The following is a 26,376-nucleotide window of genomic DNA, read 5'->3' on the forward strand; positions in this document are numbered from 1 at the left end:
ATTCCCCCAGCACTCCAAAAAAAAAACTGCAGCTAACTGACTAGTATTCTCCAGGGACTTTGTTCTTTGAGCACCACGCTTTCCTAGAACAGCTGGTGTATTTCTGACCTCGTATTTTGGCAGAGTGCTTACCTTGAAGAGACAAATGCATTTCTGAACATTCTACATTATTATTGTAGTTACTTGCCTAAATGTGCTTCAGGGAATCTGCTTGAGCTCAGGTACTGCAAAACCTGACAGTGCAATTTTAAAAGAGCATTTACGTGACTTTTCTTTCTCTAATAGCATAACTCTTGGATTGAAATTGTGTCATTCATGCCTGTGTTTCAGGTTTGAGGAATTTGCTTTTGAAGGGTTTTTCACACACACAGTGAAACCAAACGAAACTGTGCCACCCTAACTATTTAAACCCAGGGTTGACATTTGTATTTTTTAGATTGTTTTTGTTCCTTTTAGTTTAACCCTATGCATACAGGAAAGTTATACATGATTTAATTAATGCCCTTGTTTGTCTTTGTTGTGCATGATAAGTGCAACCACAGTTCTAATTGTAGTGTGCAACAGTGAATCTCCGTGGAGCCAGCCCTAGTGTTGCAGTACTTATTGTTATGGTACTCAGTTTGGGTTTTTGGTAATGCAGTGTTAGTAATTGTGCCAACAGTTATTATTATCCAAGAAAAGTGCTGGAGCATCCCGGTGTTCTTCTACCGAACCGTGCCCATATCAGAAAGGGAGATTCAGTTTCAAGGAAGTTGAGTGCACTAACTCTACTATCACTCTGTCAACAATGACCTGCCCCCAGAAGGTACAGGGTGCCTGGCTGGACTGGCAAGACGTGGCAGTGTTTTGTCTCTTTCTCTTCCACTCCCCCTTTCCTTTTGGGACACCTGCCAGGGATGCTGTGTCCACCAGGAAGTGCCGAGAGGTGTTCCAGGAAGTTGGGGGCATACCATTCCCCCTGAAGACATCCTGCTTTTCAGGTGAGTGGCCCCGCCTCAACATCGGAGACACAATTAGTCAGACGGTGCTCCTTCATGATTAAATTGTAAAGCCCCTCAAAGGCTCCTACCTTGTTACCCTGTATCCAGCCCTCTATTGCCTTTACTGAGATGTCCACAAAGTTAACTCAGGACTAGGCATTGTCCTTCTGAGTGTTCTTAAACGTTAACCTGTACTGCTCTGGGGGGAGACCAAACATCTGGGTGAGGCACTTCTTCATGTTGGGATATGTTAGGAGTGTCAAGTACTGGAGAGCAGGATTCCTCAGGAGCAGATGCTAGTCCCAACGCCCCTCCACTAATATCCACACTGTCCTTCTGACTGTTACCAGTATGAAATTTCAACGAGGGGGAAAGGGGAAGTGGATAAAGAAATAAGAGAGACTGCCTTGCGGGGGAATCATGACTGCTATACTTCGTTTTTACCTGGTGTTCTGAAAAACAGCTCCTCTCTTTTAAATAAACACTGTTGAAAATAGAAAAAGATTTTGAATTTTCCTAAATTAGTTTATGATTTCAACATGGCAACAGTTTGCCCGTATAGCGGTTGTAATACTTGATTGAGTGGATACAGTTCAATAGTGAAGAAATCTATTGTTTTTCATAGTTGTGCTCCAAATGACATGTAAATAGATGTTTGCATTGGAGAATGAGCAAAGTTCATGTATTTTCTATTATTCACAATATATTAACTGAGTCATGAGAATTCTCAGAGGAAAGCTTCTTGAATTTTCATATAGTGTTATGCCACTTGAAAAAGGTATCTCTTATCTGACCTTGGCAAAGAAGTTAAATTCGGAGCTAGCACTCAAACACCCTTTGAACTATGAATGCTGCATAAAACTGAAATACTTGCTGTATGACGAAGAAGAGACACTACTCCAGGACGCAAGAGCTGCTTTCTATGATCAGGCCGAATAGTGTCCTTTCTGACGAGGAATCTTCTTTGAGGTAAATAAGTGTGCTGAAGAGACACTACCAGCGCCTGAGGAGCCCAGTTGAAGTGCACAGCCTTCCTTGCCGAACGCTTGTGTGTCAAGCTGAGAACGTCTGCCATTTTGGAGATCTCAAAGTCTGAGCTTATAGCAAACATGTGCAGGATGGCCTTCAACAACAGTTTTGTGGATGGCTTACCATGCCGCCAATGTGGATATCTCCGGGCTTGTGTCAATTTCTGGTGTTTAGGTCTTTTGCACAAGTAAGTCTTTGTTCCTACTACTGAATTCCTGACAGGATAGGATTCTGTCTACTCTTCTCCTAAGGTCAGGAGCCTATCCCTCCCAGATACTGGGATCAACTCCTATAGCAGTGAACAAAAATAATGAGGCTTAACTCTCCTCATCCTGAGAGTCCTCTCAAAGGCTGTCAGCCACATGTCTATGTCACCCCCTCTTGATAAGCAGGAACATCCCCCTTGGGTAGTCTGGGGCGAAACCCACCACCCCTTGATATCTCAAAGTCTTCTTTGCTGCCACTATCCCTCTGCTCTTCTCTTGCCCACTTTCTTTTCTCTAGGGCCAACTTCTCTGCATATAGTGCTATATAGGCCAACTGGGCCTCAAGCTCTCTCTCCCTGAGGAACAGATTGGCCCCTTCTGAAGGGAACCCTTTCCCCAACCAGCTCTAGGCAGGGCCCTGGTAATTGTGTGAAGAGATAACCACCCTTCCTCCCCATCACTGCGGTGTAGGACTTCCCCCTCATCTGAGAGGTTGGAACTGGCATCCCCCCATTCTTTCTCTCCCATTGGAGCTTCCTCTGATCCTACCTCCTGGGCCTCTGCCCAAACCTCAAGGGACTTGATCAGCTCAGCCTTCCTAATATTAGTGGCTGCTGGCAATCCCCTCCTAGTGCACAACTCCCTAAGCTGAACTACAGTGAGTGGGGATAGTCTAGCTAGATCAAGCTCCATGGTATCCCTTATGTTTTGGGTCACACAAAAAACTTTAAATTAGTCCAAATTAAAAATGAAAAACATTTTTTGCACTATGACAATTTAGAGGATTGTTAATTTGCTTCACTCAAAACTGTATTGTGATATTAAACATAAGTACTGGATCCCACCACTGCATGCCAAAAATGTTGGAAAGTGGATTATTGGTAAGGGCAGGTAAGTACCTACTGTAGGAAGCTGGCCTGGTGTTTAGTGAACACCTATGGTGTTATCTGAGTATAGCAGGTCCAGATATCCCCTCTTAGTGAAGTATAGGCAGTGTCTAGGAAGTCAGGGTTCTCTAGAGGTAGCTGTGGATGAGCAGCCAAGACCTATCTAGGAGACATGCAAAGCTTATGCAATACCACTATAGTCACACAGCACTTACACACATGAAAGAACCGCATAGTGTTACGAAAATAAAGGTACTTTATTGTGGTAACACAAATACTAAAATACTGTATAGGTAGTACCCCAACTGGAGGTAAGTAAACACACTATTATATATACATTAGAAGTCAGTGATTAGCATAGAAAGCAATAGGAAATACTAAAAACAATAGCAAATAATGAAGGCCCTGGGGGGAGAGCAAACCATATACTAAGTAAGTGAAATGTGAAAAACAGTCCCCCACCCAAGGAAGTGGAATCAGTAGCGGGGAGCTGGAGGAACTAGGATCCCCAAAATGTAAGTACCAGGATGCCCCCCAGGGACTAAGGGAGAAGAAGTAAGTACCTGTTTTTTCCTCAAACCCAAAGGGGAACTTTGGAAAAGGACTGTGCAAGACCCAGACAAGACCTGACTAAACCAACGGTGGATCCTGACAGAAGAGGACCAGCAAAGGAAGGGGACCAAGTCCAGTTCAAATAGGAGTGTCCCACTGTGACAGGAGCCACTACCTACCCTTCTGTGGATGCAGGATCAGGTTGATGGTAGACGAAGAAAGTCAGCAGTGCAGCACAGGAGCAGAAGAAGAGTTCCAAGGGTGATGCAAGTCATGTCCCACCTCAACAGTTGTGATGCAGTCAGTCAGTGGTGCAGGAAAACCACCAACAAGCCCTAGCAAATGCAAGAGTCAGAGAAGAAGGTTTGCAAGGCTGAAAAGGACCAGCAAGGTCCAGGGGACTCGACCCAAGGAGGGGAGTCCAAGGTGACCCTTAGCAGCTGGGAGAGTCACAAGAAGAGGAGGCAGCCACCACAGATGACCCATGGGCAGCAGGCACAGGAGACGCAGTGAGGCCCACTCAGCACACCTGAAGAGGAGTCCAATGTAGCTAGAGCAGCAGGTAGGAGACTGTGCTTTGCAAGAAGGAGTGCTGGGTGATGGGGCTACACGGAGCCTAAAGATTCCTTGGAGGAACAAACGAGCCTTGGTAGCTGCAAGAGTCGCTGTGCACAGGGGTACTGTCCTGCAAGGGGAGGAGATACCAGTTGGACAGCTGGTAGAGAGGATCAAGTGGACCACTCCAGACCACCACCTGTGATACAGGATTCATGTAACTCCAGAGGAGATCCACGCAACCAGTCGTCATTGCAGTTGGTGCCTGAGGGTGCGGGGGAGTGACTCCTTCACTCCAAGGGAGATTCCTTCTTGCTTTTTGTGCAGGCTGAAGACTCGTCATTCTCAGAGGATGCACAGCCAGGGAAATGTTGCAGTTGCAGGAAGGAGCCGTAGAAACTATTTTGCAGAGTGGAATCATCACTGGGGTTGCAGACTGTCGGTTCCTGAATGGTCCAATTGCAGTCCAGGTGGCCAGAAGATGAAGTAAATGATGCAGACGAGTCCTGCTGGAATCTTGCATGTCGAACTTGAGTCCTTGGCAACAAGAATCCCCATTCATGCCATCGGCACACACACCCCCACCCTTCCACACACTTGCAAACACCCCCCAACCGTCCACAATTCCACAGACATGCACGCCCACACTACTGCACACCCAAAGACATGCACACCTACACACCCTATCTCGCTGACAAACACCAAACTCTCTCACACCCAAACATGCACACAAACACCCCCATTCGCTCACACACATGCACTCATACAGATAGCCCCATTCGCTCACAAACACACACTCAGACACCCCATTAGCTCACAAACACACACTCATACAGACACCCCCACCCCTCTGCATACAAAAACACACGCACACACACACACACACACACACACATACATACACACACACAGAAAACCTCATGCCCCCCCTTTCAGATGGTCCACCTCCCTGTCTATGGGAGGTGGACCTCCGGGAGGGGATGAGTCTCAGCGTTTTCCACCGCCAACATTGCACCACAGTTCTGGAAACCGCTGCGCCGTATTACGTATGATAATACAGTGGGCGGCGTCCTGTTGGCGTGGCGGTGGGACATGCCTCTCTTCTGCCATCAGCCAGGCTGATGGTGTCGGATTTCCACCTGTAAACGGGCAGAAATCTGAATGAAGTCGTAATAGGGCAGTCTTCTGGTACCCGCGACTTCGTCGGTCTGTTGAAAAAGACCGCCGAAGTCGTAATAAGGGCCTAAATGTTTTCTATCAGTTAGAAATCAAAAGCCTCAATCTGGACATCTAGTCGCACTCAACCGGGGCAAAGTCAAAAGTTGAGGTCGACCGCAATGGATCTCTGCTTGGCTACGTGCTGCAGGAGGCCTCAGTCAAGAGTTCTACTCTCGGACTTAATTGATATGATTTTTTCAGGATGGAAATCTTTGTCTGGGACCAAGTTGAAGTTGATGCCAACCTTGCTGGAGCCCTCCTCGGATGCGCTGCGCGGGAGGCCTCGGTCAGCTTTTCTTCGCTGACATCAGATGATCCTCCATGGCAAGCCAATTTTGATGCAACATTGTCAGATTGGCTTTCTAAGAGCCACTGGTGAAATCCTAGAGGTCTGGGGCTCCGGAGCTTTTCAGGGTGACAAACCTGCAAGTCAGGCTGAGTTGCAGTAGGCGTTGGCCAGCTTGACTCACGACGTTGGGTCGGTCCACTTATGGAGCTTTTTTCCAAACTTCTCCAAACTTCTGGATCATCTTCCAGAAGTACTTTTAAGGTTCTTTAAATGTTAGGACTCCAACTTTCAGAATTCACTTGGTTCAAATCCAAAAATGACCCCTGGTCACTGGACAGCTGGTCAATTTCTTCAGGGCTTGATACAGAGGACTCTAGGCAGCTCTTTTCTACCTGTACCCTATAGGGAATCCTCTCTTGGAGTGGTAGAAGCCAGGCAAAGTCCTTTTCTTGGTGAAGCCCAAGGGTGCAGCTGGTGCAGTCCTTCTGAGTGCAGGTTCCAGGTGCAGTCCAGAGGTCCGGCAGGACACTCCTTCTTCTTCTTGGCCAGCAGGCCACCACCCTCTTGAGTGACCGTTTCCTGGGAAGTGTGGCAAAAATCAGTCCCCAGGGAGCAACATTCCTTCAAAATCCAAGATGGCAAAAATGTAATCTTATGGTTTACATGTGGTTGAGTCCACCCACTGGTGTGGATAAGTCTCCCTTAACACACCCTTTCCAGCCCTCTCTTAATCTAATCAGGGGGGGCCTGGATGTCTGGGTTTGCAGGAAATGGGGGAGGTACAGTGGCTGTCCCAAATGTCCATTCGTCCTTTGAGTCAAGTTTGGCTGCTATCCCCACATCCTGTTCTACCATCTGCTGAGGCAGATCTCCTCACACCAGATGCTTCCTTTGTTTCAGCCCAGGTCACTTCACACCTCATGAACGCAGCCTAGCTCAGGCTGCCAGACACTGACCAATCAGAGAAGGGCAACTTTTAGCAAGAGTTCTAAACCTCTTTCTAGGACCGTTTTATTAAATTCAACCGAGGCAGTTGTTGGCAAGTTGTCTAATTTAATATGACTTTTAATTTGATGCTAAAATTGCCATATTTAGCCATTTCCTATGGAAAGTAAGACTTTCTTATTTTAAAATAAAGTCTTTCCATGTTAGCCTGTAGAGCCCATTCACTACAATACTGAAAACAAATTTTTGCTTTTTTTCCGTCACCAGGGCTTATACAACATCTTTTATATAGTCCCTGTTTATAGTTGAACTGCCACAACCCTGGGAGCACTTAGGTCATACCTTAGGGGTGATGTATATGTAAAAATAAGGTAGCTTAGGATTTTGGAAATGCTTTTAATTCCAAAGTTAAATTTAGGATTAAGTTTAACTTAAAAGCAGCCTACCTTTAAAATTGCACTGGGCACCACAGCGGTTTACCTATGGGTGTACCACATACGCTGGGGTCCTTAAACCTACATGCCCTACCATATATTAGGGGTTTATAGGTAGGTTGGTGCAGCCAATTATAATTAGCCTAATTTGCATTATACATTTTAAACAGAGCACTGGCCCTTGGTCTGGTTAGCAGTACCCAGGGCACAGTCAGAGTCAGTAACCACCAGTATCAGTCACAAAGTTTAGGGGGGACCAGGGCAAAAAGGTGAACTTTCCCACATATAGCAACAACAAAAACCTTGCTCTAGAATCATGTCATCCAACCGCGCGCACCTCAATCAAGGGACAAACATATGATATGATACATCCCCATCCCTGCACACCTGCGACCACCTAAAGTGAGCCAAATGCTGAAAAGGAGGTACCCTAAGGATGATTAAGAAAGGGGGAAGGGGTGAATGGGACAAAGGAAATGACCATGGGGAACAGGGTCAAGACTGCTTTGCATATGGCTGGTTCGAAACTGGGGTGGCATGGTGGGAAAAAAAAGAGATGGATTAAACCTAGATCTTTGTGACTGAGGGTGAATGTTTGCATTGTTCAGTATTCCGTCCACGTCCATCATCTGTTCTTTTAACAATTCAGCATAGGCAAGAAGGTTGATATCAAAGCAACAAACATCCCAGCTGACAGTTCTGCAAATTCTGCTAATTGACTCCTTTCTTTTATAGATGCAGATTTACACTTTCAGGATTAAAACGTGGAAGAAACAACATTCTGACCTGTACTACAGGTCGTACCACAGAAAATTTGTTAAAATGCAGTTAAATAGTTTACCAATGTCATTCTGAAAATGGATCAAAAGTAAATAACTTCAGATACTACTTCCGTTCACTTTATCAGATCTTGTTTGTAATATGAATGAAATATGGTGTTTGTTGTTCACCCTTTCTGGCGAATTTCAATGATATTTAGGTTTTGCAATGTAACATCCTTTACACTTACCTTTATCTATCTATCTATCTATCTATCTATCTATCTATCTATCTATCTATCTATCTATCTATATATATATATATATATACACACAGACATACATACACACACAGACACGCAACATGACATACCAATAGTTATGAGGACCAGCCATTGACCGTAATGAAGTGTGTATTTACTATTCTAACTCCATGCGCGCTTTGATAGGAGAGAAGGTAATAAAGCGGATCGACGCACATATAACAGCACTTTTAGTTTTTTGGTGCACTTGCTTGAAATGACCTAAATTCACTACGGGGACCGGTCCTCCTGACGCACAAGTCCCCACAAGGATAGTGTTTATCTGGAACTGACATTGTTTAGCCACACTATGAGGACTGAATTGGTCCTCACAGCATGTGCTATACACACGTACACACACATATATATTACCTACTGGCAGTCACCAGTAGTTAGTTATAGTTAGGACCTAGTTTCCAAAGGAAAAGCTTTTTTTGACTTGACTATATCTTTGGCGCTGTTTGACGAATCTTCATAAAATGTTCCCAAAAAAAGTGTCAAGTCGGGTCTTGTGCATGGCAAGATTCGAGGTTAAGTGGGGGCCAAGGAAAATGGGGGTTCAAAAATTTCCTTTGTTAATTCCCATAGAGATTATAGACACAAGTACAGCCTGATTTGCTGGATGGAATTACACCAAATTTGGGGAAAAGGTAGCTCTTGGTCCAGAAAATACCCTTTTTGTTATTTGGTGTAAGTCCGTTCAATAGTTTTCAAGAAATTAAAGGAAAAAGAAATTTGTAGATCATGGTGATTTCTGATTGGCTGTCAGCACATCAATCAGGAAGTGATGGCAGTCATCTTGGGAGCACCACATGATAGCACCACATTGAAATGCATTGTAGTGAATGGCAAGTTTTGATGGTAAAAAAAAGAAGAACGTATAAAGTGTGATAACAATTTTAGTTACAATATAAACCATTTGTTAATGGTATCATACTAATTTTAAGAATTATGGTGCGTTCTAAGGTGATTTTACCCTGCTGGGATTTCATAAATCATGTTTGAGAGAAAACTGCTTTCTCGTGATTTTCCTATAGAGGTATGGAAAGTGCTCCAGAAGCTAAAATGGAGCATATTTTCTGTAAATTCACACTGTCTTTCTCAGCCATATGAGAATGAAGTCAGACATTTTCAGTAAAGCATGTACTTCCATCAGGAGCAGCCTATCATTTGATTCCCCTGTGTTCTACTGCAGCCTCCCAGAATGTTCTTAAGAGCAACTAGAGAGCTAACATTCTTACTTATGACAAGAGTCTGCACACCTAAAGCCATCTTCATTGAATTAAACTGGCAAAATGTAAAACATTTAATTGAGAAAGGAACAAAGTTCATCTTGTCATCGAAATTATGGTTGGTGCTGTCGAAAGAAAAACTGGGACATGTTTTAAGTGAGTTCTAAAATATCTTCCTGGTTGTACTTCCAACATGGAAGCCTGTCAGTTGATTCCCTTGTGTTCTAGTGCACCCTCCCAGAGTGTTCTAAAGAACAACTAGAATGCTAACATTCTTACTTATGACAAAAATGTGGCACACCTGAAGCCATCTTGATTGAATCAAACTGGTAAACCTTAAAACATTTAGGGCCTCATTACAACCCTTGCGGTCGGTGATAAAGAGGGGGTAATACCGCCAACAGGCCGGCGGTAACAAAAATGGAATTATGACCACGGCGGAAACCGCTCAGAAAGACAGCCACTTTAACACACTGATCGCCACAGCGGTGTCAACCAGCACCATGGCGGCAACCGCCAACAGCCAGGCAGAAGACAATGTACCGCCCACTCTATTACGACAGGCCTATCCGCCACCTTTTCTGGGGCGGTACCAATGACATCAAAAGCACGCCGGAAACAGAGCACTGAAGTCAAAAGACTCACCTCTGGAGACTCAGGGAACAACCACAACGCCACGAAGCCCGAGCTGCACATATTTCCCATGCTCATCTACCTTTTCCTGCATTATAAGTAGCACCGCCGGCGAAGACAAACACGGTGAGCACTGCTGCCTAGAACACAAGGGAGGGGGGAGGGGGGAGAAAAAAGAGAGTGACACACACACACACAACACCCCCAACACCATACACACAACCAGATACACAAACATTACATATCCATCCCGCACCCTTCAGGAATAATGCAAGGACAAAATGATTGGAAGAAAGTGAGTGTAATACAATAAAATAACATGAATAAGTGCATCGAAATACAAACGTATATACATATTTACAAATGGAGGGACGCTGCCCAGTCCTCAATGTCTGTGGGCCACAGGGCCACATCACGTAGGCCAAGGCCCCACCTGACTCCTGCAACAACACGGAGAGAACACTGCAGGGGCAGCAGGTCGAAAATACACAGGCACCTCAGGAGGACAGGGAATGGGGGGTGCATCTCAGCCGGAAGATGGCACAAAATCACTGGTCCTGGAGGGGCAACATGCCCTCTGCACTGTCCTGGGGAGTGCAAGGCCACAGTCTCTCAAGTGGGTGGGTTGCCCACTGCTTTGTCCTGGGGAGTGCAAGGCCACTGTCTCTCTAGTGGGTGGTTTGCCTACTGCGTGGTCCTGGGGAGTGCAAGGCCACAGTCTTTCAAGTGGGTGGTTTGCCCACTGCTTGGTCTTGGGGAGTGCAAGGCCACAGTCTCTCTAGTGGGTGGTTTCTCTAGTGGGTGGTTTGCCCACTGCTTGGTCCTGGGGAGTGCAAAGCCACAGTCTTTCAAGTAGGTGGTTTTCCCATTGCTTGGTCCTGGGGAGTGAAAGGCCACAGTCTTTCAAGTGGGTGGTTTGCCCACTGCTTAGTCCTGGGAAGTGCAAGGCCACAGTTTCTCTAGTGGGTGGTTTGCCCACTGCTTGGTCCTGGGGAGTGCAAGACCACAGTCTTTCAAGTGGATGGTTTGCCCACTGCTTGGTCCTGTGGAGTGCAGGGTACAGTCTTTCAAGTGGGTGGTTTGCCCACTGCTTGGTCCTGGGGAGTGCAATGCCATAGTCTTTCAAGTGGGTGGTTTGCCCACTGCTTGCTCATGGGAGTGCAAGGCCCTTAGTTTCTCTAGTGGATGGCTTCTCCACTGGTTCTGAAGGGGTCCTTGTGCCCAGTGTGCTTCATCTTGGGAAGGATGGGGTGAGTGGATGGCTTCTTCCACTGTTTCTGGAGGGGGCTTGTGCCCAGTGTGCTACATCCTGGGAAGGATGCAGTGAGAGGATGGCTTCTTTCACTGTTTATGGAGGGGGCCTTGTGCCCAGTGTGCTACACCCTGGGAAGGATGCAGTGAGCGGATGGTTTCTTCCACTGGTTCTGGAGGGGTCTTCTTGCCCTGTGATGCAGATCTTGGGGAGTGCAACGTCACAGTCTCTCACCTGGGTGTCAGATCCACAGGATTTGCTGGGGCAAGGACGCACAACAGCCCATGGAGGCAGGAATACACACTGTCCGCTGGCGGTGACGGCTGCTCAGTGGTGGCAGTGGTTGTGCTGCCAGTCTTGGGGGGAGGGCTCAAGCCCATCCCCTGCAGCCTAGGATGGCTGCCCACTGGGGCTGCTGCTGCTGGCAGTTGTGCTGGCAGTGGTGCTGGTCACGGTGCTGGTGGCAGTGCTGGCAACGGTGGGGGAGGCACTAGCCCTTCCCCTGCAGCCTCGAACGGCTGAACCACCATGGTTGGTTGTGGGGGCTCAAAATGAGTCCCAGCACCAGGCCTCCTGTCCTTCCTGTCTGCTGATGCAGACCCCTTGCCCTTCCTGTCAGCAGCTGAGGATTGGCCCTTTCCCTTCCCTGTCGCAGCTGGTGGGCCTCCTTGCCCTTCCTTTATGTACCTGGTGGTGCCTCCTTGCCCTTCCTTGATGCACCTGGTGCAGGCACCGTATTAGTGTTGCTGCCTGATGCCTGGGATCCTCTCCCACCTGCAGAAGCTGTCGACACTACTGTGGCAGTGGACTACGTGGCTGAGGTGCTCACCTGGGTTCTGACCACCCTGGCCCGATGAGAAGGACAGGGGGGGAGTGGTAGGGAAGAGGTCAAGGATGGAGAGGAAAAGCTTATTAAGGACATTGGGGCGGGAAGAGGGTGAAGGTTTGGGAGTGGAGGAAGAGGAAGTGGTTGTAGGAGGTGTCTGTCTGCTGTGTTTGGGTACAGGTGCATGGGCTGGATGCTGTTGTGAGGTGGATGGCTGTTGGATGTCTTTGTGTTTGTGTACTTTGGGAGGAGGGGACACAGACACAGTGGGAGAGGACATAGGGGACGTGTGCATGGATGTGGGGGTGGTGACTGCCAGTGAGGGGTGTGTAGTGATAGGCGTGATGGGGATAGTGGATAAGGATATAGGCGGTCATTCTGACCGCGGCGGGCGGCGGTCGCCGCCCGCCATGCGGTTACCGCCGAATGACCGCTCCGCGGTCAGGAGACCGCGGCGGCCATTCTGGCATTCCCGCTGGGCTGGCGGGCGACCGCCAAAAGGCCGCCCGCCGGCCCAGCGGGAAAGCCCCTGCAACAAGGATGCCGGCTCAGGGGTGCGACGGGTGTAGTGGCACCCGTCGCGATTTTCACTGTCTGCCAAGCAGACAGTGAAAATCTGTATGGGGCCCTGTTAGGGGGCCCCTGCACTGCCCATGCCAGCGGCATGGGCAGTGCAGGGGCCCCCAGGGGCCCCACGACACCCGCTCCCGCCATCCTGTTCCTGGCAGTAAGAACCGCCAGAAACAGGGTGGCGGGAAGGGGGTCGCCATGGAGGATTCCCTGGGCCAGGGGAAAACCGGCGGGAAACCGCCGGTTCCCCTTTTCTGACCACGGCTTTACCGCCGCGGTCAGAATAGCCCTGGAAGCACCGCCAGCCTGTTGGCGGTGCTTCCGCGGTCCCCGGCCCTGGCGGTCATGGACCGCCAGGGTCGGAATGACCCCCATAGTGCATGCAGGTGTGAGTGTGAACGCAACTGGGAGGGAGTCGGACGAGGAGGAGGAGGGGACACAGTGGAGGCAGTGGATGTTGGTATGTCTGATTCTGATTGTGTGAGGAGGATGAGGCTGGAGCATGTTTTAAGTGAGTTCTCAAATATCCTTCTCTTCTATTTCAATAAAATATTCTTACATGCACTTTCAACACCAGCAGCAGAGTGTAACTTAATTCTATGTCAGGACCGGAGGTTCTGATTATGCTTCTCTTTCTATCCTTTATTTTATCCAACAGCCAATAAAAAGAAAGTGTATTAAAACAGAACACATCCAATATACCCCTTTTCATCACATGACCAATCATAGAGATGGCCTCTATATAAGGTATCGACCGTAGAACACTTCCTCTTTCTTTGCTGCTCCCTCAGCCAGTTAAGTGCTGGTTACATTTATTACGATTTGTGTGTTTATATTTGGCAATACGAACACGCTATGTGAGCTGCTTCACGCTGTCACGCTAGCGCTGTCTTGTACACTTTGTTATTTTGTGTATTCCTTGCTCCAGAGCACAAAATCTTTGGTACTGGGAGTGGACTGCTGCCGCATACGCAACCACAATCTTATTTCTAGTCCCACATCAGGATGAAGAACACGTACGCACTCTTGCATTTATTTCAATCACCGTGCGTATCATTTAAACGTAGCAGCGATCAAAATCAGATGCATTTTTCTCCCTGAGGCAATTTTCCTTCTTAAAGGGCCAAGGAGAGGAAATAACGATCGGACAGTCAAATACTTGGGTCCAATAGTGTCCAAGGTGCTCTTAATGCTCCCTCATGCCATGTTGTAACCAGACTCACACAGAGTTGTAATAATTGCATAGGCTCTGCCTAGAGTGCTGCAGGCGACTCCCTCCACACTTTACTAAACTATGTTTATGCCTCCTGGGGTTGTGAACTTACCCTGATTGTAGCCCTCCAAGACCATTGATTGATGAAATATTTCTCAATCATATGCCTATGAAGACGACAAATATTTTGGCGAGGATGTCCTTCTTTGGAAGAGAGCCTTGTGTGGGTCCTGGACAATAGTGTCCAGTTATCAGTAAACAAAGCTTTGGCAAAAGTATTGGGTTCCCTTACCCACCATTTTGAGAGTTTCGCTCACCAAAAGGGCTGGTTACCCCCTCTTGCGCCATCTGAAGAGCCTCAAACTGATCAGTCTAACCCATCCAAAAGTAAATCAAAAGCTAAGAAATGGCCCCATTCTGAGGTCTTTCAACGAGTGTCGGCGACAGTCAGAGGTGACCATGGATATGGTACCTCGCAATCCCAGAACAAGCAGGATGAAGGGGATCCCTCTGATAAGTCAGATTCAGACCACTCATCCGACTCCAAGTCGGACTTTGATCAGGAAGATCGTCCAGGCCAGAGTAAACAGAATTAGGCAGACAAATCCCAGGAGCAATCAACTAAAACGCCAAACGTCCTGGAGGAAATCATGCATCCTCGGGCCTCCAGTTGGAAGCCTCACCCTGAGGTAGCAGAATCTATTCAGGATCATATTAGGTTAAGCTTTGACAAGGAAGTGAGGGCCAGACTGCGCACAGAGTGTCCAAGACCTGATCTAGATGAGAAAGTCACCAATACCCTGGAAATGGTCACATTTATGGAAAAGTGGTCTAGAGATCTGAAGAAGGGGCTGGACCGAGCCTGGCAATCCTTTCAAGATAAACTGTTATGCCTATCAGGACCTCTGGCAGAGATCTTGGAATTAGCCTTTATGGCCAAGGAAGTCAATGTTTCCATTGACCCAGACATTCTGGTAGGAAGGGCTCATAGAGAAATTTGCCAATTGGGAAATACCAAAGTGGCGATTTTTACAGAACATCAACGTTCCATTTTGATGAAGATCGACCCTCAATCAAATGAACTCGCTTCCTCTGAAGCAGACCCTGTGGTGTTCAGAGCTCTGCATAAAAGATATGTCCAAGTTTGCAGCCACGTTCAATTCTATGGACTAAGCACAGTTGTCACTGAAGAAGGTGTTTCGCAACACTCTTTTTCAGTGGGCCGGACTCATGTGAGGCCGATCGTCAGGCCATTTCTGCTATCAGGGCCTCCAACGTGATCACTCAGGCCGCAGACACGGTTATGACTGGGGACATTCTATCAACTCTACCTCCTATCCCACCTGCTATCAGGGAGGATGCCAATGCTTCTGCAGAAATTATGGCAGAGATCTGATTTTTCCTCCTCATCGGCGATTTCTCGAATTCCTTTGCTTCGATCAATGTTTTGAGTTCCAGGTTCTCCCTTCATACTCTCGTCGTCCCCATGGTGCTTCACCAAACTGATCAGACCAGTGATGGAATCTCTTTGTGCTCGGGGGTGAGGTTGATTTTTTGCCTCAACGATTTGATCCTCTTGGTGCAAGATCCAGCGGTGATTGCCATGCACATGTCTTGGACAATTCAGCTACTTCAGGACCTGGGGTTTCTGATCAACCAGGTCAAATTGTGCATAATTTCACCTCAAAATTTGGAATTCCTAGGCTTCCAGATAGATTCGGTGAGGTCTCAGAAGATCCTTCATGCACAGAAGGTGTGCAGCATAAAGAAGGAATTACGTCTCCTTTTAGACAAACAGTCTATTTCACTGAGGAACATAGCACAGATAGTGGGGCTTCTGGTGTCATCTAGCCAAACTATATTCACGGGTCTCCTCCACTACAAAGCTTCTGAAACTCAAAATTTCTCACCTCCAGAGGGGATTGTCCTACTCAGAGAAAATTCCCGTCAGAGGATGCCAGGACAGAGATGACATAGTGGCTCGAACACATGAATGCCTGGAATGGCAGGGTGATTTTTGGCAGCTCTCCAGATTTCATCCTGGAGTCGGATGCTAGGAGATGGGGCTAGGGAGCCCGTTGTGGGTCCCTAACCACAGGGGGTCATTGGTTGGAGAAGGAACTCCATCTCCACATAAATTGTCTGGAGCTCCTGGTGGCCTCATTTGCAATTAGGATCCTTCTACCCTGTCAAACAGATGGTTGCATTCTACTGCTGATGAACATCTTGGCAGTCAGATATGTCAACAAATTGGGTGGTACAAAATCACGGCTACTGGCGGAGATTGCCAAGGACTTTTGGCATTTTTATCTTCAGTACAGGATCTTCTGGGAGAGAACAATTAAGTGGTGGACTGGAATTCCAGATTCCTTTGGGATTATAGCAATTGGAAGCTGCACCCATGAGTATTTCACAGGTTCAATCAACAATGGGACCCATGTTCAATGGACTTATTAACCTCTCGTCTGAATCACCAGTTACCCCAGGTATTTCAGTTGGAGACCAGATCGGGGGCGATGGACACGGTTGCATTTATGCAGGATTGGTCCAACCAGCTGGGTTATGCTTTTCCGCCTTTCAGTCTGATTCTGAGTGTTCTGAAGCAAGTTCGTCAGCAACGAGCTGAGATAATCCTGTTGACTCCTCTCTGGAGAGCAAAATCATGGTTCCCTGTAGCTCTGGAACTTTCATGCGATGTACCACATCTGAAACCGGTTTGAAGCAACTTGTTTCTGGATCCTTTGGGGAACCTGCATCCGCTGATCTCGACTGGCAGGTTACGCCTAGTAGCATGGAGAATTTCCAGAGTCTTTAGCACATACCAGGTATTTCTTCACACAGTTCCTTCTACATTAATCAGGCATGGGGATCCAGCGCCCATAAACGATATGCCTCTGCTTACAGACGATGGGTGCATTGGTGGTCAGAATAGGATTTCGATCCCTTTAAAGCTGATGTTAATTTGGTGATTAACTTTCTGGCTTCATTAGCAGCCCCAGGTCTTGGAAACAGATCTATTAACAACTATTGATTGGCTATTTCAGATGGTCACTTATCCGTTTTCGACAGACCAATAGGGGAACATCTTGTGGTGTGTAAACTTAACAGGATCATTCATTTTTATAACCCTTCCCAGCCCAAATATTCGGCCCTTTGGGATGTTAATGTGGCTTTATCTTTTCTGCAAAAGTGGCCAGAGAATAAATACCTTCCTCATAAACATTTATCAGCCAAACTGACTTTGCTTTTGTGCCTTATATCAAGTAAAAGAGTGGCAGATGTCAGAGCGCTCGATTTGGCTGGGAGAATATTTTCTCCAGAAGGGGTTTCCTTTTCCATTTCTAGAGGAAACTAAAACTAACAATAGAACGGTTTCTTAACCCAGCATTTCCTCATAACTCTAAGTTGTGTCTGGTTCAATGATTAAAAGCTTATGAAGCTGCAACAAGTGAATTCAGGAGAGATCCTTCGGGGCTGGTGATCATTGCTCTTCAGAAACCTTTTAAGCCAGTGGCTGCTGCCCACATGGTGAGATGGATTCGATGGCTGCTCTCTGAAGCCGGAATTGACATTTCTATTTTTTGAGCACATTTAGTCATGGCTTCTAAATCCTTTACTTTGGGAGTCAGATTGGTCAATATGATGAAAGTGGCTGACTGGTCGACAGAGTCGACGTTCAAAGCTTTCTATTATAAGCCCACTGCGGATATTGCTTCAGTGGTGGTGGATCAGCTTTAAACAAGCATAATCAGAGCCTCCAGTCCTGGCACAGAATTGAACATTTTCTCAGCTTACTCAACAAGAATTTTCAATTCTGTTAAGGATATGGAGGCGAGGATTATCCCACCCTTTGGCGTATTGCAGTTCTTTGTATAAGTTAAGTACTTGATATTCTTTTAATAGATGATATATTGGTAACTCACCCTGTTTTGCAATGTATTTTCAATAAGAGTTTAAGAGCATTAAGAATGTTCAAATAGTGGATATTATGGGTTCTTTATGTGTCTGTATTTTTCCAGGATACTATCAGAAAAAGAACTGAAGAATTCAGTGGTTCGATGGGTCATCCTGTTTATCGGTGATTCTGTGTGTTCGATCTAGAAGTGGATCTCGGGTTTGGATTGAGCTGATGATCAAGATCTAGGATGGATGTTGTCAAGTTTTTCCTGTTTGGATTCAGAACTATGTTCAGAAACTTTTTTTTCTCTAAGAATTCTTGTTTGAACTGAAGTTATTATCTTGTTCTAAACATTTCAGACTTATGGGGAGTTTTTCCTTGTTAACTGTCTCTCTTGAAGCAAAGAAAGAGGAAGTGTTCTACAGTTGGTAGCTTATAGAGAGGCCGTCTGGTTATATGATGAAAAAGGGTGTATGGGATGTGTACTGTTTTAATAAACTTTTTTTCTTTTGGCTGCTGGATAAAATACAGCATAGAAAGAGAAGCCTAATCCCCGCCTACATGTCCTTAATAGAATTGAAAATTCACGAAAGCTAGAAAATGTTTCACACCCTGGTGATCAGCAGCTTACAGTGTTCTAATGAGCAACTAGAGGGCTAAAATTCAGCATTTTTGCCAAAAGTGTGGCACATCTGAATGCCATTGTAATAGAATCAAAGTAGTAAACTGAAAGCAATTCCTACCAAGGATAATGCAGTAAATAATTAAATTAGGGAGCCAGGCCCTGTGTCCAACCCCTCCCCCACCGTACATCCTACTGGCACACAGGGAGTTACATTTCTAGCTGCTACTTGCGTGCAGGAACAATGCCAGCTCCTGCAGGAGGCGAGGAGGCAGTTAGGGCCGTGGGGACCTTCAAGCTCCCCCCGCACTCCTGTCACCTCTAGCCTACAGTTAAAGCTTTTGGACTGTAATTCAGAAGATTAAAAGTTCAAATCCTGGTATCTTATGGCAGTATGTCAGTTTATTTACTCGTATTTTGAATGTTAAACATTTCTAGTTATGGAACACTTGCGTCTTTTTCCCATCAATATCTTTGGTTTGAATGTCATAGATATGTCTGGACAATGCACAGTAAGGAGTCACCTGTGGCCTAGTGGTTAAGGACCCAGATCATCACACAGAAGCTTGAGGGTTCCGGTATATGTGTGTCAGTTGCCTTTTCTCAACTTTAATTTTTATTTCAGCTTCAAATATTTAAGGTATGTGCAAGAAGGTGATCTCACTCTGTTTACCTGACAAATGCATTTTTCTTTTCAAATTGTCCGATAACATCTCATTCAGAGTATATCATTCATCAAAGTTTCGCTCTCTCTATTTCTCTCTGTCATTCTATTTTTCTAAATCTCTCTCTCTCAAATTCTCACTTTCTCTCTCTCTCTCTCTCTTTTTCTCTCTCTTCCGTCCCATAACGAGAAAGAGAGAGAGATTGTTATTGCAAAGGTCCCTCTATACAAAGACTTCAAAGTGTCATACTAGCATGATGTTTGGTTTGAATGTTATAGCTACATTTTGAAGTAAAATGAACAGAGTTGCTTCTGGTCTTCTGGTAAAGATCTTGGACTGTCACATAGTAGGCTGAAGGTTCAAATCCTAGTATCTTATGGCACTGTTTCTGTTTATTTACTAGTGTTTGAATGTTAAACATTCCTAGTGATGGATTATTTAAAAAAAATTCCCATCAAAGTCTTTGGGTTGAATATAATATATGTGTCTGGACACTGCACAGTAAGGAGCCACCTGTGGTCGAGTTGATAATGTCTCTGACCCTCAAAGTGAAAGTTGAGCGTTCCATTCTAGGTGTGCCACTGGTCATTTCTTTGCTTTAATTTCTTTTCAACTTGAAATATTTAAGGTATATACCAATGGGTGCTCTAACTCTTTTGCAGGGCAATATTGGGTGCTTGTAGGGGGCTGGATGCAGGGCCTGGCTGCAGGCCTGGCCCAGCAGCCAACTCCCTGAGTGCACGGCCAAAGACAGTGCGTGGTGTGGGTTGGGTGGTTATAGGGGATGGCTCTAGGGCCTGGCTGCAGGCCAGGCCATGCTGCCTACTCCAGGCTTGCACAGCCCAAGGCCGTGCATGGCGTGAAGTTGGGTGCATATGGGGGGGCCTCACCATGCACTGCTAATTACCCCACATATTACAACACTGATTACATTTTTAATAACATTATTGATAATATCCATGTAATATTTGCAGTAACAGAGAGAACAAGAGAAAACGGTGCATGTCGGGGCAAGAGTTATAGCTGCCTTAAGGCAGGAGTTATTGTTACTTGAGATAACCATAACTATAACTGCTGCATACTAGTCAACTGAAGGCTGTAGAGCTTCATTGAAGAAAGGAAAAAAACATAACAGACTCAGCAACAGCAACACGTTTGCAGCCAAAAAGCAAGGCACATATGTAAACTATGCTCATTTAGCTACATTTCGAGCATTAATCATGTGCTTTGTTCTTACAATAAGTAGTAGTGTGTGCGTTCCCTGAGATCATGGGGACGAGATTGGATGGCCTCCAAATAGTAGAGTAAATGTAAGATGGCTCTGCATAAGAGATGGACACTTCCCTGGGGCGATGTTAGTCTGAGAAAGAAAGCTCTGCTGAAGATTTACGTTTTCACAGATTGCATGTGTTGAGGCAGATATGCTAATTAAGAGAATTATTAATGATGTATATGTATTTACTAATGAGAAATGCGTAGAGAGATTAATCATAGAGAAAAATAATTTGATTAAGGTATATTGATAATTTGCTTTTCACTTTGATGGTCTGGAGGATGATCTTAAACAATTTATTGTGACCCTGCACTTGAACAATCTGAATTTGTGTGCCTCTAAGAATTGGAATAGAGAAACAATTGATTTTTTAGATTTGAGAGTAACTTTGAAGAATAAGACCTTAGTAACTGAGCTATTCAAGAAATACACAGCAGGAAACTATATTGTACACTTTAGAAGTAACCTTCCACCGAATTTTAGATGCAGCATTCCATTTAGTGAATTCCGCCGTGCCAAGCAGAATTGCAGAACAGAAGAAGGATATCGGAAGACAAAGATGGAGATGATAGAAAAGTTTAAAGTGAGGGGTATTGCTTGAAGGGGCTGAGGGCAGCAAGTACATGAGCAGATAAAGTCAATAGAGAAGAAGCTCGTTTTAGGCTGCAGAGCAAGAAAGTGAGTGATGAAAAGGCACCCATTTGCTTTATAACTAAGTTTACCCAGAAATCGAATGAACTGAGATGGATACTAGGTGGAACATTTTGGCACAGGATCCCTTTTTGAGGGATATGAATGGTAAAAGGCATCCAGGTCCTTCCAGAGAAACAAATCATTGAAGGATCTCTTGGTTCAGTTTCTTACCCCCCCATTATGGACCAAATGGGTGATACAAGGAATAGTGTTCAAGTGTAGTGGCCATTTTAAAGCATGAAAGCACAACAAAATGTACAAGAAGTAACACTGGCACAGACCAGAAGAAAATGAAAAATAGGGAAACTAATAAGTATAAAACTGACTATGTTGTCTATGTTACCACTTGTTCTTGTGACAAGTGGTACATTGTGCCAATCACTTTCCACTTTTCAGGTGAAAAGATGAATTTTAGAGCATGGGCGAGCAATCAGTCTTATAGTACTACCAGCCATTTCTATGATAACCAAGATGGGAGTGGAAACAAGCTAGGATTTTTTGGTATTAAGACTGCATCCAAACACCCTATAGGTGGCAATAGGCTGTCATCCCTACGAAAGCTGGAATCCAAGTTTATCAAAGAAGCTGGCTCTAAGGTACCTTCAGATATGTATAACGATGAGGAACTGTTTGTACATCTTTAGATAATGGTTGAACCTACGGGAGTAGTCTTGCTGATCTGATATTGATCTGTACACATGTTTTTAATGGATGTTTATTTGACAATTATGATGATTAGCTGGAGACGAAACAGAACGTATGATGGATGTTTTTCTATTTAGGCTGTGCATATATTTCTTTTGTTTATATTTTAGATTCGATGGATCCAATGAATGAGGCTGAATTTCATGATGTGGCTGATTAAGGCTCTGAATGGGTATATTTTGGGCATATATGATTGTACCAATGTATTTGTGAAATTAGTCATTTTCAGGCTACTTAAAGCCTATGGGGGTTATTCCAACTTTGGAGGAGGTGGTAATCCGTCCCAAATGTGACGGATTTACCACCAGCCGTATTACGAGTTCCATAGGATATAATGGACTCGTAATACGGCTGGTGGTATATCCGTCACTTTACCGTCACTTTTGGGATGGATTACCACTTCCTCCAAAGTTGGAATAACCCCCTATATGATTAATTGGAGTGAAATATTTTTATGTGCTATGAGGAAAACATTAGGTACAAACAAATAGCTATGGTGTGTGAAGCTTCCGTCTCATGATTTTGGCTACTTTCAGCCTTTTTAATATGTTGGGAGGGAATAATGTACCCAAATCAATGACCATCTGTGTTATGACCACAGCTTCTGTTGGGTAATTTTGGTTATTGCTAGCCTATACACCAGGTTGGATGAGCCCCATGGGCTCACAAAACAAATACTTTCTGGGGGATATTGTCACTTTAAGAAATATTCACTGAAGCTTCTGTTGGATGATTTCGGCTACTGTTAGTCTATACATCCGAATGGATGATTTGTATTTGCAAAAGAGCTACTTGAGCTGTATAAGCTTGTTGTATCATATGTGTGTTGATGAAAAGATATGCCACCTCATGGGCTCATAAAACAAATGATTTATTTGGGGCATTGTTATTTTAAGAAATATTCACGGGTGGGAGCACTTTATATTTGATGTTAGATTTGCCATTCTTTATTGATTGTTTATTCCTACATTGATTTCATGACATTTGTTTGAACTTAACACATAATGAATTGATGGATATCTCTCTCTCGCGCTCTCACTATCTCTCTCTCTCTCTCTCTCTCTCTATATATATATATATATATACATATATATATTAAACCTATTGGCAGGTGCCAGTAGGTAGTTATAAGCTACCTACTGGCATGTGCCAGTAGGTAGTTATAAGCTAGGACCATGACTTGCCTATATCGTTGGCACTGTCTGACAAATCTTCACAAAATTTTACAGAAAAGAGTACTCCTGAGATTCTTGTTGTACAGGGGAAGTTTCAGGGTGATCCGTCGAACAGGAAGGGGGGGGTAAAAAAACTGTGTGTTTCCCATTATAATTCTTATTGGGATTTTGAACATGACTACAGCCCAAACTGATGGGTGGAATTACACCAAATTTGGCAGAAAGGTAGCTTTTGGTCCAGAAAGAAGCTTTTTTTTTTTTGGTGTAAATCTATTGGATAGTTTTAGAGATATTAAAAAAGCTAACTATGTAAATCTGGAGGTGTGAAGGTTTTGTGAATACTCCCGATTTTGTGCAGACATCTGATTTGCTGCCAACACTTCAACCAGGAAGTGTTGGCAGCCATTTTGAGACTCGCTTGCAGCCAAGTCTAAAACAAAAAATGACAAAAAATTAAAAGGGTTTAGGCTACTGTTATCCTACCCCTCTAGCCTTGGTGCAGGGGTCTCCCAGATTCCGCCCCCAAGGTTTAGATCTATATTTCTTAAAATCACAGCAAATACCAGGAAAGATCTGCACATTTTGTCAGGATTTTTTAAAAAAGCAGGTGAGTTCTCCCGTGCTTGGATTTATTTTTTGCTCCCGGGTGGACCAGGTGCTAGGGGCATTATGAGGTGAAAAAAGGAGAGGAGAGCATGGGGCCCCACTACTAGGGCTTTTCAAAGCCGTGGGGACCGCCACCTCCTCTGTGCACTGTAAAATAAGTATGCAAAGGAGGCAGTGTGGCTCCCCCTGGCCCAGGACCACTCCCTCCCCAGGGCAAAACATTTATTTTTAATGGTGGAGGCCTGTATGGCCTCCCACGCAGACCCAGGGACCATCACCTCTCACAGGGCCAAACATGCAATAATTGCAGAGAGCCCACACGGCAATGCTCCTCCCTCCAACAGCCATGGGGACCGCCACCCCCTGAGGCAATTCATTCAAAATATGGAGGGGCCGTGTAGGCCCCCTGAAGCTCCAGGGACTGCCACCTCCTGGAGTCTGTGATAAAATGAGATAGGGGTATGCCACAGACCCCTGGCCCTGGGGACAACAACTTTCCAGGGGCTAAATAGAAATGCCAGAAGGGGGGCCACATGGCCCCACTCGTAGAGCCTGGGGACTGCCACCCACCCAAGGGCCGGCTCCTGCTATGTCCCTGGGTGCCCATCCCCAGGACATAGATGTTTGCTCTGACTTGGTGGGAGCTTTGACTGCTCCCCCCAAGTCAGATCAATCACTCTGCTTCTAGCTGACGAGAACTGTCTAAGTGCTCTCATCCGCGGAAGCGGAGGTTTAATCTCTTTCCCTGCCTGCAGAGATGTGGGCAGGGAATGAGATGAAACGATTGCTCTTGCACACAGGTAGATGCATGTTTAGCAGCTCCCTGTGTGCAAGAACAATGCTGGCTCCTGCAGGAGGCGGGGAGCCGGCTCGGACCACAGGGGCATCCAGGCTCCCCCGACGTTTCCAAACGCTGCTGCCTAGGTGTTCTGGAGGGCACCCAGGAGATATGGCCAGGCCCTGGGGAATGGTAACCCGGGGCCAAAATCGATAGGGGGATAGGAGCCTCGCCGTGTGCTCCCCCATTAATTTGTGGTGGGACCCGGGATATGGTGCCCCTGGGGCCGAAATTGACCCATGGAGAGGGGGCGTGTAGCTCCTCTCCCCCATTGAATTGTGGTGAGCCCCGTGGGATGCTGTACCAGGGATGAAACCAGCTGGGGGAGAGGGGTGCGTGTCTCCCCTCTCCCACTGTTGGCCTTGCACTGTCCACCTTAATAGCATGCAAAGGGCTTCCCGCCTTTTGCCGGGATGATGGATAGCTTACCAAAGAGCCCCACAATGCATTTGCCACCGATTTTGGTGGCGTGTTCTTGATACTGGGGAATATGAGGACATCCTCACCAAACAAAGAAACACTTACGTCATACAGGTAAGAGGAAGGACCCTGGTTTGGTGAAGATTTACGTCTTTGTATTCTCATTACCCTCTGAATAGGATGTTTCATCACAGAATTCTAAAGAAAGACGCAAAAGGATCAATCACATTGCTAAACTCACACAATATCACTGGAGACATTTCCTCATGGTACACTAGGCAGCTCTAGTGTAGAATCCGCATTGGACATTTACCCAGTGAGGAAGCACTTACTATCTAACCAGTAGAAAATACTCCAGTTGGGAAGACATTTTGTGCAAAACTGTGGACTCTTGTTGGATAAAAACGTTCTGGCCATGATGATCATTTCACAGAAATTAAACCTCAACAGGAAGCACTTACATATATAAACGTAAAAGGTGCCCCAATAAAAGCTCCATTTCTGGAAAGGACAAATGATACTAACTCCTGGGCTTGGCGAAGGGAAAGCAAGTATGTTTACTTGGCGATTCCATATTGAACAATGATCTGAAATTCTCTGTAGATTTGAATGCATCTTTGATTTCTTGGAGAGCAATCTGCACGCAACTGTGATGAGTGGGGTCCTTCTTGTCCCCTCCTGGTGAGAGTAGCATCCGTGGTTCTCCATTTAAATTGCTACAAGCATGCAAATGTGCAAATCACCTGAAAGCTCTGCCCACTTGGCCTCAACCCGTCCACCTTAGTAGTATACAAAGGGCATGTGGCGTTGCATAAAGAAATTAAATTGGAACTAGAAAGGCTGCAAAAGGAAGGGATTATTGAAGAAGTTGAAGGAACCAAATGGTTGGCACCAGTTGTCACACCTAGAAAGCCGAATGAGAGTATACGCCTATGTGTGGACTTAAGAGAACTGAATAAGAATGTGATGTGGATAAGTATCCCATACCCAATATTTCAGACATGTTGTTGTTACTACAAGGTGGAAAAGTATTTTCCACCATGGATTTAACATCAGCATACCACAAAATTAGGCTAACTGAAGAATCTAAAGACCTTACTACATCATCACACCATTTGGGACATTTAGGTACACCAGGCTGCCGTTTGGATTGATATCCGCAGCCTCGGTGTTTCAAAGAGTTCTGGAGAAGGTTTTAAAGGATTTTGAGGGAGTGAGGATTTATCAAGACGATGTGTTTTTGGGAAAGATGATGTTCAGCATGAGGAAAGGGTCATTAGAGTGTTGGAGAGGCTACAAGAACATGGGTTGACTATCAAGATGGAGAAGTGTAAGTTTTGCAGAAACTCCATATAGCATTTAGGACATACAATCATTGGTGATGGTATATTCCCAAAAAAGGAACTAGTAGATACCATTGAAAAGTTACAGTCACCATGTAGTAAGGAAGAACTAACTTTTACTTTTGGTATGGCTGAGTATTATGGTAAATTTGTGAAAGGTTTTGCAGAATTGTGCGTGAATATGAGAAGATTATTACGGAAAGGAGTGGAGTTTGTTTGGAGTAAGGAGTGTGAAAGAGAATTTGGAGAGATAAAGG

The sequence above is a fragment of the Pleurodeles waltl genome, chromosome 3_1 (assembly GCF_031143425.1).
Source record: "Pleurodeles waltl isolate 20211129_DDA chromosome 3_1, aPleWal1.hap1.20221129, whole genome shotgun sequence".
NCBI classification, from domain to species: domain Eukaryota; kingdom Metazoa; phylum Chordata; class Amphibia; order Caudata; family Salamandridae; genus Pleurodeles; species Pleurodeles waltl.